This window comes from Anastrepha ludens, chromosome X (genome assembly GCF_028408465.1).
Source record: "Anastrepha ludens isolate Willacy chromosome X, idAnaLude1.1, whole genome shotgun sequence".
Classification (NCBI taxonomy): Eukaryota; Metazoa; Arthropoda; class Insecta; order Diptera; family Tephritidae; genus Anastrepha; species Anastrepha ludens.
This window is the reverse complement of record NC_071503.1, coordinates 15,794,702-15,809,398: the sequence shown is the minus strand read 5'-3', so window position 1 is coordinate 15,809,398 and position 14,697 is coordinate 15,794,702.

The following is a 14,697-nucleotide window of genomic DNA, read 5'->3' as shown; positions in this document are numbered from 1 at the left end:
GTTTGAAACAACAGCAACAACAAATCACTGGAGTACTGCAGACAAAGTTTCAGCATTGCTTGTTTCGCTCAAGTACTGCAGACAGTTCCAGATACCGATTGGGGTAACTATGAAAGTCTGATGGCAGCAATAGAAAGACGTTACAAATGAGAGTTTGCAGGAATACGCGACAGAGATTGAGCGTTTGGCACATTTGGCGTATGCGAAAGAGACCGCAGACCTTGTTTAGAAGATGAACTGCCAGACTTTCCTAAGAGATCCGGACACGAAACGGACAACAACCTCAACATCGAAAGGGATATTTGCTGAAACAGTGTAATTTGCGCTGAAACAGATACTGCAGATCTATTGATCAAATCAGTGTACAAAGTCTATTGGGTCGATGTTGAATAGCCTACCTCGATGGAAGAAACAATGCGAAAAGTAATAAGGGAGCCTTTTCCTCAATTTACACGAAGAAACTCGGATTTAAAGTGTTACAACTGTGGTAAGACCGAAGGTAGGGACCCGCAATTGCAGCCAGACCTCGCAGCCAACGGAAAACAAACCCAGGGAGAAGAAAGTGAAGCGCTGAAACTGATAATGAGGCTCCCGATACACCGCTGGTGTTAAACTAAGGGGCTCTAAGGGGCGAGAACTGCTTCCCACAACTGACTGTCCCATAGTCTCTGTCTCGCAAAGGGTACTGTGAATGGTCAATCCCAGGTGCTTACTCTGGAAACAGGTACAACGAACTCGATCATCCGGTCAGATTTACTAAATGGCCACTTGGAACTACTGGCTGGCTACAAGCTCCACGCAGCTACAGGAGTGAGAGCTACGATTTCAAGAATGGTAGTTTGCAAAGTCGGTTTTGGAGGTTTGTCAGTGGTTCACACATTTTTACTGGCTGAAATCAATAATGTAGTAATAATTGGTGTACATTCCATGCTGCTGTATGGATTTGCGTTAGATTTGGGTAAAAGGGTTCTGTCGTGTCAGAATATGGAGATACCGTTGAGCACCGGGTATGAGCCTAGTGTACGGTCCAGAAAGGTAACCCTAGGTCACTGTCAATGAATTCCACCAAAATCTGAAGGAATCTTATGGGCTACTGTGGCAGGTAGCTGTGGAACAGGCGATATATGGGTCAAAGAAGCTGCTAAAGGGACGGAAAATATAATTATGGGAAGGGCACAAGTGAAGACGGGAAAATACAAGAGGGTTCCAGTAAGGGTCCTAAATGATTTCAACTCACCAGTTATTTTAGGTAAAGCCGCTGTAGTTGGGAAATGTCGGGCTATAGAAGCTATAGTAACCTGCGATGGACTAAAACAGGATAGGGAAGAGTTCCAGGACGAAGAAAGAAAATCCTCCGATTTCATAAGGCCTTGTTTCCCAAATGTAAGAGCGCTAGAGAGAACGAAAGCTATAAAATTACTGGAGAAATACGGATACCTACTCAACAGCGACTTTGGAATGCCTGCGATTGTGCAACATTGAATAAATACAGGAGATGCAACGTCAATTCGCCAAGTTCCACGTCGAGTTGCGTTAGCAAAGCGCGAAGAAGCCAATCAGATAATCCAGGATTTGCAGCGATGTGGAGTTATTGAGCCATCAATAAGCTCGTGGAGCTCACCTGTTGTCCTGGTTAAAAAAAAAAGAAAGAAGCAACCGATTTTGTGTAGATTATAGAAAGCTTAATGGAGTCGCGAAAAAGGACGGCTACCCAGTATCACGAATAGATAACACTCTCGACACTTAATCCGGTGCAGAATCGTTTTGCACGCTTGATTCAAAAAATTGTTAATTCTTCTTCTTCTTAAATGGTGCGATAACCGCTTACGCAGTTTGGTCGAGTTTAACAAGGCGCGCTAGTCGTTTATTTCTCGTGCTAACCGGCTCCTGTTGGACACATCAAGTCAAGCCAAGTTATTCTCCACCTGATCTTTCCAACGAAGAGAAGGCCTTCCTCTTCCTCTCCTAACACCAGCTGGTACTGCATCGAACACTTTCAGACCCGAAACATTTGTATCCATTCGGACGACATGACCCAGGCAGCGTAACCGCTGGATTTTTATTCGCTGCACTATATCTACATATGTTATCGTAAAACTCATCATTCCATCGCCTGCGATACTCGCCGTTGCCAACGTGCAAAGGTCCAAAAATCTTGCGCAGAATCTTTCTCTCAAACACTCCAAGTGACGCTTCATCGGACGTTGTCATCGTTCCACGCTTCTGTGCCATATGTTACGATGAGTATGATGAGAGCCTTGTAGAAAGTTAGTTTTATTCGTCGAGAGAGGACTTTACTGTTCAGTTGCCTATTTAGCCCAAAGTAGCACTTGTTGGCAAGAGAGATTCTACATTGGATTTCCAGGCTGACATTGCTGTCGGGGTTTATGCTGGCTCCCAAATAAACGAAGTCTTCGCAACCTCGAAATCATAACTGTCCACAGTGACTGGGTGCTGATACGCTAGTGCACCGACTAATTGTTTGATGAAAGGGGGGTACTTCGTTTTGTCCTCGTTCACCACCAGACCGATTCGCTTTGCCTCTTTATCCAGTTTGGAGAAGTCAGAACAAACAGCGCGGTTGTTAACGCCGATGATGTCAATATGATCGGTATACGCAAGCAATTGTACGCTCTTTTAAAAAATTGTGCCTGAGCGATTAAGTTCTGCGGCTTGTACGATCCTCTCCAAAATCAGGTTATACAAGTCAGAATGCTCGGAGAGGTTCTTTCCAATTCTGACGACGCTGTTGATATTGATCAACGTCATCTTGCATAGCTGTATTAATTTTGCGTGGATACTAAATTCAGACATCGCGCCATACAGGTAACTCTTTTTCATACTGTCGAATGCAGCTTTGAAGTCGACGAAAGGATGGTATGTGTCGATTCTCCTTTAATGGGTCTTTTCCAAGATTTGGAATATTGTGAATATTTGGTCGATGGTAGACTTTCCAGGTCTAAAGCCACACTGATAAGGTCCAATCAGTTGGTTAATGGTGGGATTCACTCAATAAGATCGCTAGAACCCTATAGGCGATATTACGAAGACTAATCTCGAGGAAATTGGTGCAGATTGCAGGATCGCCCTTCTTATGGATTGGGCAGAGCACACTTAAATTCCAGTCGGCATTCATGCTTTCGTGTGACCATATTTTGCATAGAAGCTGATGCATGCACCTTACCAACTGGTCGCCACCATATTTGAATAGCTCAACCGCGTTATCGCTATTCTCACCTCGTACACAGGGAACGAGAAATGTTGCTCCATTGTTCGAGGATCCCGGTTTGCTGGACAGTACTATCTGAGAGCAGGAGTGAGATTCGAGTGGCGAATCTTCTGGCTGTATGTTGTGTTTACAGCTTTTCGATGTTGAACATTCTTTTCGTAGGTAGGTGTACAGTTTTTGCTGCAGAGCGGCGTGTACGCAATTTGTCTGCAACGCGGTGATGATCCGAGTCATTGTTGGGTCTTCCATCTATCACAACATGATCGATCTGATTTCCCGTTTATCGATGCGGACACCGCCACGTAGCTTGGTGTATGCTGGAATCTGGTATTGCAGACTACCCTGTTTCGGACCCCGGCGAAGTCGATCTGCCTCTGTCCGTTTCCGGATGTTTCGTTGTGCAGGCAGAATTTTCCGATTGTGTCACCAAAAATTCCCTTCTTGCCCACCCCTGGCGTTGAAGTCGCCAAGCACGATTTTTATGTCGTGACGAGGGCAGCGCTCATGGAAAGAATCGTCGGTCGCATCGTCCTTATTTTCCAACTGGGCGTGGACGCAAATGAGCGAGATGTTAAAAAATTGGGCTTTGATGGAGTTTATTGCGAGACGCTCGTCCACCGGTGTGAACGACAGCACTTGGCGACGAAGTCTCTCTCCCACAGCAAATCCGACAACGAATTTGCGCTCCTTTGCATGGAAGCTGTAGTAAACGTCGCAATGCCCTATGTTGTTGTTGCCTTGCCCCGTCCTTCGCATCTCTTGCAGAGATGTCAGCCTTTACTCTCACGAGGACATCAACCAATCGAGCGGAGACAACTTCCCTATTAAGGGACCGGACATTCCAGATGCATGCCCTCAAATCGTAGTCCTTAGTTCGTTTGGAGGGGTCGTCATCTATATAGGAAGTTCTTATCAGAGGATTTATTCGTATTTTCATTGGGAGGATTTCTACGTAGCGGGTCCCAAACCCAGCGCACAACACGCTACCCTGGAATATTTTGCCTTCTCACATTGGCTCACTCCCGAAAGGGTGTTCGGAAGCTACCCAGAAGATACTTTTGCTAATCCCGGAAGTTGGGAGTTGCTTGAACCATGTGGAGAAGAATCGTCCTGGCCACTCCGAAGTGAATGGCGATCAGTAACTTTGCCCACTTGCGTGGACTTCTACATATGGAACTATCCTCCGTGGTTAAGGGCAGGTGGAAATTGAGGATTATGATCGTGAGAACACAGCCTTCAGCTTAAGAGATGGGATGTGGCAATTTTCTGTTATACTTTTCAGATCATTTAACGCAACCTTTGAGTGCCTGATGGGGCATGTGCTGAGGGGACTCCACTGTAAAACGTGTTTGGTCTATCTGGATGACATCATTATTATGGGTAAACATTTTAGGTATCACCTGAAAAATTTGGAAGAAGTCCCTTAACGCATAGTCTCCTCGGGATTACGGTTGAATCCGTAGAAGTGTGCTTTGTTCAAAACAGAAGTCACGCATCATGGACATAAGGTGACAACCGAGGACATCAACATGGATGAAGAGAAATCAAATCAGTAAAATATTCGCCACTACCAGAAAATGTGCCTGAAATACAAAGTTTCCTAGGACTGTGCACGTATTAACGTCGTTTTGTTCCAGGATTCGCAAATGTTGCCCACAGTTTGCTCAATCTCCACAATTGCGTTCCATCAATTGAAAGAACTTGTTAGCACTGCGCCTATGTTAGCGTATCCGGTCACGGGAGAATAGTTCGTTGTGGATATATATGCTAGTGTATGCGGGATAGGTGGAGTGCTGTTACCGATCATCAATGAGCTAGAAAAAGTGATCGCTTATTATAGCAGAGCCCTCGAAAACCGGAGATGAATTGCTGGCTGACCAAGCGAAAACTGTTAGCTGTGGTTGAGTGCGTAAAGCATTTCCACAAATACTTGTACTCACGCAGTACTGAGATGGTTACTCCAGTTCAAGCATCCGGAAGGATAAATTGCACGGTGGATCGAAATACTGCAAAACTACGACTTCGAGATCAAGCATCAAAGAGGGGGACACCATGGAAATGGTGATACACTATTCCGGCGACCTTGTGTTATAGAGTGTAAGCATTATTCCAAAGGCGAGAGATTTGAAGGGATAGATGATATCAGACTAATGCAGTTGAAACCCGATGATTAGTGGAAACCAAGTGCAATAAGAAGTCAATTGAATGATGCCGAACTGGGAAAGATCATGGAAGCGAAAGGCACTGGAAATCCCAAAGTGAAATTTCGAAAGAGAGTCCTGTGGCTAAGGCGTATTGGGTACAGGGAACTAGTCTTAAAATAATTTATGTAGTTCTGCGTCGCGTATGGAATAATGAAGATGGAAATCATTCCCGTGATCTGTTTATAGTTCCAAAACCCAGAATTGCATGTTTGACGATTAAAACAATGCAACGCAGGTATACCATTTGAGCGAATGGCCATGGAGTGATTCCGACAGGTTTGACCGTGCTGTGAACACCGAAGAACTCAGCGATGGTAGTTTGGTACTTCTTTATAATCCGCAAAGAAAGAAAGGGATTTCTCCAAAACTGTATGCGTTCTGAGGAGGTCCATGCAAGATGATTAATAGATTGAATGATGTGGTTAATCGTATAGAGAAATGCAAAACTGGAAAGGAAAAAATCAAAGTAATGCATCTGGAAAATTGGCTCCATTTAGATCGAAAGACTTGGTGTCTAATCTAGACGATCGCACTTAAGCGGAAGGCAGTATAGCGAATGGTGGAGTTTCGCGAATCGACTGCGAACAATAGCTAATGAGAGGCCAAAACAAAAACATGAATTAGCCTCAACAGCACCAGCAGTTAGCGAGACAGTGCAGGCTTTCTGGGTCTACCGCTAGATGAGTTAGACGAAGACTGCAGGTGACTAGAAAGCTGCTGCTACAACAGAGCCAGGAGATACAAGTTGAGAGATTTAGAATTTACCACAGTTATTAAGCACATGTATATAAGCCGAGGTGCATGCGCATGGGGTATCCAGTAGAAGATTGAACTTGTAAGCGAATAAACGAAAAGTAATTCAGTCTTTAGCTGAATGTGGACATTTAAAGTAAAGTGTTAGAAATTAAGTAAAGCAAGTGTGTTTCCATTACTTTGTGAATTTATTTGTCGAACTCAGAGGAGTTATTGTAAAACATTTATTTTAACTTTAACGAAAAAAATGGTAAGAATACGAGCATGATTTAGCTTGCTATAAAATATATATTGAGTATCTTTGGTTTCTTTAAATTATTCTTTTATTCATACAAACCATGCTTTATTTCCTGCAATAAAATGTGGATAAATAAAATTTCGGTTTTCAAAGGAATATATTGTAATAGAAATAAACACAAACTATTCAAATACCTTGGAAAATGCCGTTGGTAGTTAGTGAATTCTATTTCCTACAGATTACACATCACTACATATTATAAAACAAAGTCGCTTTTTCTGTCCCTATGTCCCCTTATACGCTTAAATCTTTAAAACTACGCAACGGATTTTGATGCGGTTTTTTTTTAAAGATAGATTGATTGAAGAGGAAGGTTTATATCTATATAATGTGAAGAAATATATAAAGGGGGCGTGGCAATCGGTCGAAATGTGGCAAAAAAACATAATTTTTTTGTTTTCACGGCCATAAATCATAAACGAATCAACCAATTAAAATGAAACTTTCTTGAAGTTTAACTTTGAAATATTTACTTTCGTTCTGCATCAAAAAAAATAATTGATTTATTTGTTATTTAACCAAAATTGTTTAAACAAAAGCAGCTCTTTTTCCAAAAAAAGCTGTTTGTGTGTGTGTTCGCTGTCAACCGAATGAAGCAACAGGCGTTAAGCGATAATCTCACCACACCTCATTAATGTTGAATTACATCGTATGGTGACGTATGTATGTATGTATTTACGAATTGCTCGCATTATTTCATTTCGGACATATGTACATATGTATCTATGTATGTACTGAATTCCATGTAATTATATGTACATACAATTTTACAGCGAAATAAAACGCTATTTTCAGGTTCTATATTACAATAGTAAATCGCACATAATTAAAATACAGTTTTTGAATAGTTTTTATTGATTCGGAGCGCGTTTAGTTTGCTATCAATTCCATACAATAACATTTTTTGTCATTTACTTTTTACGACAACTAATAGCTTATTTTCGAAGCGATTTCAACAAATGGGTACAACATTAATCCTTATCCAATTAAATACCTTAAATACATTGTTGTTTTCATATAGATCTATGTATATGGCTCTTTACAGCATATAATTAAAAACAATATTTTTCAAGATATTACAACAGTAATTAGTAATTGAGATCTACCGGAAAAATTGCCTTAGCTGTTGCGTCATCCGGCATTGCCGCTACTCTTTTGGAAAGAGTCTTTTGGAAAGAGGCCGAACCACACACTCTACAATGAAGCACCCGCTGAAAATCGCTACCGATGATGATAACAGCGTCTGTAGTGTTTCTAGACAGAGCAATACAGGAAAATTGATGCGTGACTGCTCATTAATAGTCTGGGACGAAGCTACCATGTCAAACAAGACGTCTGTGGAAGCACTGGATAGGACAATGCGCGATTTGCGCAACAAAAATGCACCTATGGGTGGATGTACAATTCTGTTCTCAGGAGATTTCCGTCAAATCCTACCAGTTGTGACTCGAGGAGCACGTCCTGACGAAATAAATGCTTCGCTAAAAAGATCCCACCTTTAGTCGTATGTCAATAAATTAGAGCTTAAAACTAATATGAGGATTTCGTCATCTTCACGTGAGAACAGGCTATTTCCAGAGATGCTGCTAAAAGTTGGCAATGGAGAATTAACACAAAGTGAGGGAAGGATTAACCTAGAATACCTTTGTGTTTTGATAGACAACATCCAAGAGTTAGTCAACAATGTCTATCCAGACATTGATAACATAAGTTATAAGACAACATCTTGGTTTAAAGAAAGAGCTATTCTGTCACCAACTAACGAACAAGTAGATAAAGTAAATAACTTGATTATTTCAAAGATTGATGCGCCGACGAAAATATACTACTCGGTCGATACTGTTCTCGATTTGGAAGAAGCTGTTCAATTTCCTACAGAATTTCTAAATTCTTTGAAACCGTCTGGACTCTCTCCTCACAAAATGGAGCTGAAAATAGGTTGTCCTGTTATTTTATTAAGAAACCTAAGTCCACCTAAACTTTGCAATGGCACGCGTTTGCTGGTAAAATCACTGAAAACTTTCATAATAGAGTGCACAATACTCACAGGATGTGGTACCGGAGAAGATGTATTGATTCCCCGAATCCCTCTGATACCATCGGATCTACCATTCCAATTTAAACGCTTACAATTTCCGGTAAAGACATCTTTTGCAATGACCATTAATAAATCTCAGGGTCAAACCTTCAACGTTGCAGGCTTAGATTTGAGTGTTGACTGTTTTTCACATGGCCAACTGTATGTCGCTCTTTCAAGAGTAACCTCTAGAGAAAACATGTTTGTATTGTCTAATGACAAGAAAGCTATGAACGTTGTATATAAAGACATTCTGCAATATAGTAATTGTTGTAAAAATAAAATAAATACATATGTAAAAGTGCAAAAAGTTAATATGCAAAAATGTAGGGTATGAATTTAGATATCCCAAAGATAGCAGGAAATCTTCATGCTATAAAGAAAGGGGAATTGTTTTACTCCAAATTTAACGCGTGTGGGCCACGGGCAATAATGAATAAGCCAAAACTACTGGATCGATTTTAATCATTTTTTCAGTGAGTGACATAGGGTATATATGGTATTTTATACCCGTGCGAAGCTGGGCGGGTTGCTAGTACACTTATAATATGAAAAATGTTGCATGTCGACAATTAGTTTCAAATGTACAAATATTTGCCCGCTTTCTTTTTGTACAAACATAACTAAGTACGCTACTTATATTTATATATGTATATACGTGTGTACCAATATACCCTACAAGACCATGCTGAGCTCACAATGGCCGGGATTAGCCCACGTATCCCCTGGGTAGCTTACGAACACCCGTTCGGGAGTGAGCTAACGTGAGAAGGCGAAACATTCCAGGATAGCTGGTTGTGCGTTGGGTTTGGGACCCGCCATTTAAAAAAATCCCCCCCAATGAAAAGTTTAAAAAGCCTCGGATGAGACCTCCCTTTACTGATGACGACCACTGCAAACGAAATAAGGATTACGATTTGAGGGCATGCACCTGGAATGTCCGGACCCTCAATGGGGAAGGTGCCACTGCCCGGCTGGTTGATGTCCTCGTGAGAGTAAAGGCTGACATCACTGCCATTCAAGAGATGCGATGGACGGCACAAGGCAAGAAAACCGTAGGACCTTGTGACGTCTACTACAGCTGCCATGTAAAGGAGCGCAAATTCGTTGTTGGATTTGTTGTGGGAGAGAGACTTCGTCGCCAAGTACTGTCGTTCACTCCGGTGGACGAGCGTCTCGCAACAATCCGCATCAAAGCCCGTTTTTTTAATATACCGCTAATTTGCGTCCACGCCCCGACGGAAGAGAAGGACGATGCGAGCGCTGGAGCGTTCTTATGAGCGCTGCCCCCGCCACGACATAAAAATCGTGCTTGGCGACTTCAACGCCAGGGTGGGCAAGGAAGGAATTTTTTTGTCCCACAGTCGGAAAATTCAGCTTGCGCAACGAAACATCCGGTAATGGACAGCGGCTGATCCACTTCGCCGGGGCCCGAAACATGGTAGCCTGTAGCACCAGATTCCAGCATAAGAAGATTCACCAAGCCACTTGGCTGTCTCCTGATCGAAAAACACGAAACCAGATCGATCATGTTGTGATAGATGGAAGACACGCTTCCAGTGTATTAAATGTACGTACGATCCGAGGGCCCAACATCGACTCGGATCATTACCTTGTTGCACCCAAACTGCGCACACGCCTCTGTGCAGCAAAAACTGTGCATCTACCTACGCAAAGAATGTTCGGCATCGAAAAGCTGCAATCACAACAGGCATCCAGAAGATTCGCCACTCGACTCTCACTCCTGCTCTCAGAGAGTACTGCCCAACAAACCGGCATGCATGAGCAATGGAGCAACATCTCTCGTTCTCTACGTACCGCCGCCGAAGAAGAAATCGGATTCCGGCGAACCCGAAAAAACAATTGGTACGACGAGGAATGTCATGCTGCCGCAGAAAGAAAGGATGCCGCCTATAGAGCCACGCTGCGATCGGGCGCAACGCGAGCCATGTGGGATCGCTACCGAGAGCTGAAAAAGGAAGAGAGACGTATTATCCGACAAAGGAAACGAGAGGCCGAAATACGTGAGTGCGAGGAGCTTCGGATGCTGGCCAATAGGAACAACGCCCGAAAATTCTACCAGAAAGATCGCCGGCTTACAGAAGGTTTTAAGACCGGGGCATTTTACTGTAAGAACAAAGACGGCAATCTGGTGGCTGACGTACAGAACAATCTTAAATTATGGAGGGAACACTTCTCGAACCTATTAAACAGTGACAGCTGCGCATGTCACAGAGAATGTGAAGATCCCGATACCCCAGTCGTTGAAGACGGAATTGTCGTTCCGCTACCCGATCATGACGAGGTGAGAATAGCGGTAATGTGGCTAAAGAACAACAAAGCCGCAGGCGCCGACGGACTGTCGGCTGAGCTATTCAAACATGGCGGCGAGGAGCTGGTAAGGTGCATGCATCAGCTCCTATGCAAAATATGGTCGGATGAAAGCATGCCTGCCGATTGGAATTTAAGTGTGCGCTGCTCAATCCATAAGAAGGGCGATCCTGCAATTTGTGCCAATTACCGCGGGATTAGTCTTCTAAATATCGCCTATAAGGTTCTAGTCTGCGTATTGTGTGAAAGGCTGAAGCCCCCGTCAACCAACTGATTGGACCTTATCAGTGTGGCTTCAGGCCTGGAAAGTCCACCATCGACCAAATATTTTCAATACGTCAAATCTTGGAAAAGACCCATGAAAGGAGAATCGACACACACCATCTTTTCGTCGACTTCAAAGCTGCATTCGACAGTACGGAAAGGAGTTACCTGTATGCCGCGATGTCTGAATTTGGTATCCCCGCAAAACTGTAAGATGACGTTGCTCAACACCAGCAGCGCCGTCAGAATTGGGAAGGACCTCTCCGAGCCGTTTGATACCAAACGAGGTTTCAGACAGGGTGACTCGCTGTCGTGTGACTTCTTTAACCTAATATTGGAAAGCATCGTACGAACCGCAGAACTTAATCGCTCAGGCACAATTTTTTATAAGAGCGTACATTTGCTGGCGTATGCCGATCATATTGACATCATCGGCGTTAACAACCGCGCTGTTAGTTCTGACTTCTCCTAACGAGATAAAGGGGCAAAGCGAATGGGTCTGGTGGTGAACGAAGACAAAACGAAGTACCTCCTGTCTTCAAACAAACAGTCGGTGCACTCGCGTATCGGCACCCACGTCACTGTTGACAGTTATAATTTCGAGGTTGTAAAAGACTTCGTTTATCTAGGAACCAGTATTAACACCGATAAAAATGTCAGACGATGGAATGATGAGCTGTATGAGCTGTACGACGACATAGACATAGCGCAGCGAATAAAGATCCAGCGGCAACGTTGGCTGGGTCATGTCGTCCGAATGGATACAAACGCTCCGGCCTTGAAAGTATTCGATGCGGTACCAGCTGGTGGTAGCAGAGGAAGTGGAAGGCCTCCTCTGCGTTGGAAAGATTAGGTGGAGAAGGACTTGGCTTCACTGGGGTGTCCAGCTGACGCCAGTTAGCACGAGAAAGAAACGACTGGCGCGCTTTGTTAAACTCGGCCGAAATCGCGTAAGCGAAGAAGAAGTATACGTGTTCAGCGCTCTGCCACAGACAAATCTACACGACGCTTACTTCACTGAGTCGTACAGTATTTTTTGAGCGGGCAAAAATCAATCATTTCGTTTTTGTGCTTATTATGTGATTCAAAAATATTGCTTTTGATAAGTTTACCATAAGATTACTGAAGCTGTGTAAAAATTTTCAACAAAATTTTCATTGAGATTTTATAAGAAAATTCACCAAGGAGGAGCTCCGCCAAATACCCAATAACTGATCGTGAATCGCCTGATCGTGAATCGCCAGCCATTGATATTGCCGGTGGGTTATTGCTACATCGATATGGTTTCTATAAAACGCACTCTATCACAGATGCTGTTATAGCGGTAAAGTGCGTCGCATATAAAGCGATCGAAGGTTCTCGCTGGCTCTATGGAGATAAAGAGAAATGCCTAGTTACAACGTTGGACGTAAGCAATACGTTTAATACAACTAATTGGGTGGGTGATTCTCTAACAGAGCCCTGCAATATAAAACCGACGAAAGAATCAAATGGTACAGAGTAACAGAAGGAGTTCCACAGGGCTCAGTGCTGGGCTCACTTCTTTGGAACATAAGGTGCAATGAAGTCTTGCGTCTCAAACTACCTCCGGAATCCCAAATCATAGGCTTTGCAGATGCCATTGTAATCGTGCTCGTTGTTGAATTCCTTAACCAGGTTGATGCAATCTGCAATCAAGCGGTCGAAATCAGAAAAGATTGGCTGCGCAATAATGGTTGGTGCCTTGCAAACCATAAAACGGATGCAGTTCTTAGCAATAGAACGAATAGAGTTGAGGCGGCAAATTTTACAGTAGATGATGACGCACTGGAGTCTGTACATCAAATATCTTGAAAAAATTGTTGAGCTTTAAGCAGTTTGAGCTTTAAGTAGCCCTAAATTCCGCCAGTGATAAAGCAGTGTAGGCTGTAACTGCATTAACCCGGATTATGAGGAAAACGAAATGTCCTGAGCAGGCTTCTAGGAAGTTATTTAGCAGTAATGTATTATCTATCTTGCTATATGCTGTACCGGCTGGGGTCGAAGCAACAAACTGCAGCTTCAAACTGTATTTCACTTGACAACCGACGCATCAAACCTCGCCATAGGAGCAGTCCTAGAGCAAAGTGGTAAACTCATAATGTTCATTTCCAGAACATTGTCAAGGACCGAGGAAAACTACGCAACTAATGAAAAGGAATTTTCGGCCATAATATGGGCTTTAAAGCCTTACAGTAAAAATTTTCACAGACCACCAACCCCTGACATACTCACTCAGTAGCAGAAATACTAACAGTAAACTAAAAAGATGGAAAGCAATACTAGAGGAATCTAATTATGAAATCAAATACAAACCTGGCAGTAACAATATTGTCTCGGACGCATTTTCTTGACCACCACAACAAATAAACTCCTTGTCTGCAACCCAACATAATGACGAAAGTTCAGCCCGAAATTTAGTACTGTATACAGACGCACCTATCAATGCATTTAAAAACCAAATTTATATTTCTACTAGCGAAACGTCTTCATACAATTTAAATTACCCTTTCCCACCTACCATAGACATATTATTGTTGAAAGAGACTTTCCAGAAGAAAGCCTTACCACATTGCTGAAAAGGTACAGTTTGCAAAATTCGTATTAGTACACCCCCTTATAAATAAAAAGACCACGTATATTTTCAAATTAATTTTAAAACAAATGCTTGAACCCGTTTTATTTTATAGATAATTAACTAAAGTAAGGCCAAATAACAAAACCGCTCACAAAGTGTATTGAATTGCAAAAAAAAAAATAAGAAAGAAAGAAATTAACTCTTTTCACAGAAGCAAAATTCGTATTAGTACACATGTATTTTTAAAGATTTAAAGAGTAAATAAAAGATAGTTCAGAAAATTAATATTATTTAGGATACCCTCGTTGCCTTAGAACAGCAGACAATCTCTTCGGCATAGATTCCACCAATTTTTTTGTGAGATTTGGAGAAATCTTCTTCCACTCTGATTCGAGGACTTTTTTTTAAATGTTCTCGGTTCCTTATTTGATGATGTTTCAGTTGCTTTTTGAAAATCGACCATAAATTTTCTATGGGATTAATATCCGGGCTTTATGGTGGTGTTTTGAGATAATTTGGACAGTTATAAAGGAACCATAACCTTGTATCCAACGTCGTGTGCTTAGGGTCGTTATCTTGTTGGAATATACATTTTTTTGGCACTTTTGCGTAGATTCTTTTTTAAAATATCAATATATTGCCTCGCAGTCATAATTCCATCAATAAAATGCAATTTTCCTACTCCGTTTGCCCCGAAACATCCCATACCATCAGAGAACCACCACGGTGCTTGAAAGAAGGCTCTCTCCAAATTTTTATGCGTCCATCGGACATTTTTATATTAAATTTACACTCGTCCGAAAAAATTACCCTTTTCCAAAACCGCATATTTTTGTTTAAATATTGCCTGGCGAATATAACACGCTTTCTTCTATTGACTGAGCTTACATACGGTTTTCTAACCGCAGTTCTGCTTCTAAATCCCAATTTTTTTACATTATTGCG